The sequence below is a fragment of the Rhinopithecus bieti genome, unplaced genomic scaffold, assembly GCF_001698545.2.
Source record: "Rhinopithecus bieti isolate Rb0 unplaced genomic scaffold, ASM169854v2 scaffold_58095, whole genome shotgun sequence".
In the NCBI taxonomy this organism is placed as follows: Eukaryota; Metazoa; Chordata; class Mammalia; order Primates; family Cercopithecidae; genus Rhinopithecus; species Rhinopithecus bieti.
The window spans coordinates 1,166,173-1,171,737 of record NW_016823660.1 but is presented as its reverse complement, the minus strand read 5'-3'; positions in this window follow the sequence as shown (position 1 = coordinate 1,171,737).

Below are 5,565 nucleotides of genomic sequence, written 5' to 3'. Positions count from 1 at the left end.
TCTGTTGGGACCTGACCCCTAGACATTGGTTACCAGTGTGTCAGGCAATCTGGACTTTCCAGTGATGCCACTGAGATGGCACCTGTCAAAACAGCAGTGGTTGCCTTTCTAGATTGTGGATCTTCAGATAAATTCTGCCATTTTCATTTCACTTCCTGAAAGTCAGGGTTGGCTTGTGAAAAGTTGTTAAACAACATGCTAAATGTGAAATGTCAACTCTCACTCCAAACTTTCCCTGTTCAGAGCATCAGATGAAGACTTCATTGGGTTTTGTAGTGGCTTTCTGATTTTTGGTAGTCCATTGAAGAAGGGAGTTTGGAAGTTGTTGTATACTGTTAACGATTGTCTGCCCATGTCCTGCCTGAAATACCATGATTGTTTATGGAAAGTATCTTTAATAAAGCTGGATACAGTTTGGCTTGGAAAAAAAAGAAAAAAACAAAAGAAAGTAAGAACCCACCTTTGTTTTCTGAGCTCTTTTTCAGCCCTCCCTGTTAGACCCTAAAGTCACCTGTAAATCCAGTGAGGCTGACTGCTCTTATTTCTCAGGAATTCCTGAGTAGGGCAGAGCAGATGGGACTGTGCTTCTGTAGGTGCTGACCGCAGGCCTCCATCTCAGCTTAAAAGCCATGAGCACCTTGGGGAGGGCGACCCTACAGCCTGGTTTGCTTTGCAGTGTTCTACTTATGTTTGTTGAACTGGCACCTCAAGTAACCCTAAATATCCCTCTCAAAAGTGTTCCTATGCTGGGTGAGGTGGCTCACGCCTATCATCCCAGCACTTTGGGAGGCTGAGGCGGGCAGATCACCTGAGGTCAGGAGTTCAAGACCAGCCTGACATGGTGAAACCCTGTCTCTACTAAAAATACAAAAATTAGCCAGAATGGTGGCACATACCTGTAAGCTGAGATCATGCCACTATACTCCAGCCTGGGTGACAGAGCAAGACTCTGTCTCAAGAAAAAAAAAAGGTCTCTGTTTGAATGATAAATTACATGGCCACTGTGAGGGTACTAGTACTGTATGTTACTGGCTGGGGACCCAGGGTCCTGGCCAGACACATGCGTCCTTGCCCATCCGGCTGCTAGCCTGAGCTGATCGCCAGCGAGGATTTCATTAATTGGAAGAAGATCTGAATTAAGCTGTGACTTGTCTTTGCTTCCAGAGGAATTAGTTTATTTATGAGATTAAAGTAATCTGCACCTTCTGCTCCAAGGACTTAACTTAGAGTCAAACTAGCTGATTGTTATTTAGGTTGAACCAAGCCAACCTGTTCAGAAGGGCTGGGGAGAAGACGCGGGGGAACGCAGGGAATATAGCCTCTGCCAGGAGCATTGTGGACAAAACAGAGCTTTCTGTCTTAGGGGGAAAATGCAAAACCAAAATTGGACTTTTGGTAACTGCTCAGTCATTTCGTGTAGAAGGACCACAACTATTTTATTATGTTTTCATGAAATGTTTTTTTCAAAGTGGAAAGTTACCACCACTGCAACCACCACCAATTTAAAGTTAACACATGCTCATTTAAAAAAAAAAAAAAAAAAAAAAGCCAGCTGCAGTGGTTCACACCTGTAATCCCAACACTTTGAGAGGCCAAGGCAGGAGGATCGTTTGAGCTCAGAAATTTGAGACCAGCCTGGAAAACATAATTAGACCCCATCTCTGCAAAAATAAAAAATTGGACATAGTGGTGCATGCCTTTAGTCCCAGCTACTCAGGAGGCTGAGGTAGGAGGATCACTTTAGCCTGGAGTTCGAGGCTAAAGTGAGCTATGATAGTGCCATTGAACTCTAGCCTGGGCAACAGAGCAGGATCCCTGTACCAACAAAGAAAAAAAACTGCTTGGAAAATATTGAAATGTAAGGAGGAAAATAAAATATCCTTTATTCTATTCAAGGATAACCACTGTTTATATATGTATGTATATACATACACACACACATATATCTCCAGATTTTTTTAATTAGTTAACTTATACAAACAAAATATATCTTTACAAAACTAGAATCATCCCATCCATATTGTTTTGTTAACTTCTCTTTACACTTAACATATAGATGGATATCATTGCATGTCAAGGAACATAGAACCACATGATTATTTTTACTGCCCGTATATTATTTTAAATACAGCAATATCATAATTTATTTCCTGATAACCATCTGTTGTTAGACATCAAGTTTGGTTTTTTTTTAAGTTTTTTAATTAAAAATTTTTTGGCCTACTTCAATAAGCTGGTCTGGAGGCTTTTCTTAATTTTTTATAGTGCTTTAGATAACATTCTTGTACCTGTAACATTACTTGATTGTTTAATATTTAGGAGAAATTCTGAGATGCAAAATTGCTGGGCCAAAAGGAATATCTATTTTTAAGACTTTTGACAATGCCAAACTGACCTCCAACATTATGGACCCATTAATCTGGCCAGCAGCATTGAAGAGAATGCCCTTTGTCACACCCTTTCTGGCCCAGGCACTGTCATTCTTATTATATATTAGTAATCTGATAAGTGAAAAATGATCATATAAAATATTGGTTTTAGGAAACTCTTTCTATAGGGAAGATCCTCTTTTTTATTGATGTGTGTATTACAAACATTACTTCACAATTTATGACTTGTTTGTTTTGTTTTCCAAGATATTTAATGACAAGAAGAAAATTGCTTACAATTCAATAATAAGGAGAAAACAGGTGAAAAATTAGATGTTCAAGCTAACCCTCATTATTGTATTGTGATTAAAAAAAAAAAAAAAACACCTAACGTGAAATCTGCCTTCTTAACACACTTTTTTTCTCTGAGATGGAGTTTTTGCTTTTGTTGCCCAGGCTGGAGTACTGTGGTGGGATCTTGGCTCACTGCAACCTTTCCCTCCGGGGTTCAAGCAATTCTCCTGCCCCAGCCTCCAGAGTAGCTGGGATTACAAGCGCCCACCACCATGCCTGGTTAATTTTTGTATTTTTAGTAGAGACAGGGTTTCACCATGTTGGCCAGGCTGTGCTTGAACTCCTGACCTCAGGTGATCTACCTGCCTAGGCTTCCCAAAGTGTTGGAATTACAGGCGTGACACACCACACCTGTAATCCTAGCACTTTGGGAGGCCGAGGCGGTTGCATCACTTGAGCCCAGGAGTTCGAGACCAGCCTGCGCTGCCTGGCAAGACCCCGTCTCTTCAAAAAAATACCAATATTAGCTAGGTGTGGTGATGTATGCCTGTAGTCCCAGCTACCATGAGGCTGAGGCGGCAAGACGAGGCTGTAGTGAGCTGTGATTATGCCACTACACTTCATCCTGGGCAACAGAGTGAAATCCTGTGTCTAATAATAATAATAAACAGTAAATAAAAAGGAAATAAGCATTTGGAAGTAAAATAAGATGGAAGGAGAACCCTTTATTGAGCCCAGGGTGCTCCCAGAGGGAGTTTGGGTGCAGAACTGGGGGGCCCTCCCTTTACTTCCTGGCTGTGGGAGGTGGAGGGTGAGTCCTGCTGCATTCACCCTTCTTGCTGTGAAGTTTGGTGGCTGAAGGATCCTTAGCCATGGGTTAGAGTGCCAAGCAGGTAAAGTCTCTCCTTGTCAACACCCAGCTCCGCTCCTCCTGCAGAATGGCGGGGCCCAGGCGGAGGTGGATGAAACTGGCAGAGAGAGGCAGGTTGCCCATGTACTCCATCCCTCCTGCCTTGTCTCCTGGAGCCCCTTCCAGGCCCTGCCTTGTGCGTCTGGAGTTTCCACATTGAACCCGAGGCGGTGGCCCTGAGGCTGCTGCTGCAGCTGGGGAAGAGCCCTGTCTTGTGAGTAGAAGAGGCACATTCTGAGATGAACATGGTGCAGGAAGTTCTTCTCACAAAAGTTAAGGTCTGGGGCCGGGCGCGGTGGCTCACGCCTGTAATCCCAGCACTTTGGGAGGCCGACGTGGGGGGATCACGAGGTCAAGAGATGGAGACCATGCTGGCTAACACGGTGAAACCCCATCTCTACTAAATAATACAAAAAATTGGCCGGGCGCGGTGGCGGGCGCCTGTGATGCCAGCTGCTCGGGAGGCTGAGGCAGGAGAGTGGCGTGAACCCGGGAGGCGGAGCTTGTAGTGAGCCGAGATGGCGCCACTGTACTCCAGCCTGGGCGACAGAGCGAGACTCCGTCTCAAAACAAAAACAAAACAAAACAAAACAAAACAAAAAACAAAATGTAAGGTCTGGACATTTATTCTTGGCAGAGGAGGCAGAGGCAGCTACTGAAGCCGTCTTTGCCCATCCAGCGTGCCAAGGAGTGACACAGATGCGATCAGTGCTGTTTGCCACATGTAGGGTCCCCGCCTTTCAAGCCCTGCCACAAGTTCTGCTTCTTAATGCTCGGCTTTCGCAGAGCATCCAAGGGAGGTGGCATGGAGGAAGGAACAGCAGCACACAGTCTAGGCTCAGAACTGCTAGGGAACGGAGGAGTGAGCTGATTGCTGCCAGTGTGCTGTCTTGGTCAGGCCCTTAGCAGACTGAGCATTCAGGGCTGACCTTGGCAAAAAGGGAGCAGTACCCAGAGATGGAAGAGAGGCCATGGGACAGCTACATTGGTGACTAATCTTGGGAAAGGAACTTGAGTGACTAATGTCATTAATAGGGCTAGTCCATGTCATCATACAAGGGTCCTCAAATACGTGAAGGATTGGCTGGGTGCACTGGCTCATGCCTGTAATCCCAGGGCTTTGAGAGGCCAAGGCAGGAGGATTGCTCAAGGCCAGGTGTTCAAGACCAGCTTGGGAAACATAGAAAGACTCCATCTTGACCAAAAAACAAAATAAAAATTAGCTGGATGTGGTGGTGCACATCTGTAGTCCCAGCTACTAGGGAGGCTGAGGTGGGAGGATCACTTGAGCCTGGGAGGTAGAGGGTGCAGTGAGCCATGGTTGTGACACAATGCCCTCCAGCCTGGGGGACAGAAGAAGACCCCCATCTTGAAAAAAAAATACACAAAGGAGTATCATGGGAGGAATGGGAGTCAACTGTCTTTGTCTCAGCTAAGGCTGATCCAACGGGAATTTTTTGTTGTTGTTGTTGAGACAGTGTTGCTCCATCTCCCAGGCTGGAGTGCAGTGGTGCGATCTTGGCTCATGGCAACCTCCACCTCCCAGGTTCAAGCAATTCTCCTGCCTCAGCCTCCCAAGTAACTGGGATTACAGGAGTGCACCACCACGTCCGGCTAATTTTTGCATTTTTTGTAGAGACAGGGTTTCTCCATGTTGCCCAGGCTGGTCTCGAACTCATGGCCTCAAGTGATCTGCCCGCCTCATCCTCCCAGAGTACTAGGATTACAGGTGTGAGCCACTGTGTCCGGCCGGGAAATGAAATTTTAAAACTTTGCAAATTGTATGCGTTTGACAAAGGGAACACTTCCCAGATAGTGGGGGTCACTAAGCCCAAAGGAACACAGAGGAAAGTGGGGCCTTCTTGACACAGCCTCAAGACTGGTCCTGGTTTGAGTGTGGACTGTTGAAGGGAGGAGCTTCTCTCTAGCCTGGGGGAGGGGAGTGTCTGTGATCTGAGTTAACCAAGAAATGGGTTCAGGGAACAGAAGAAC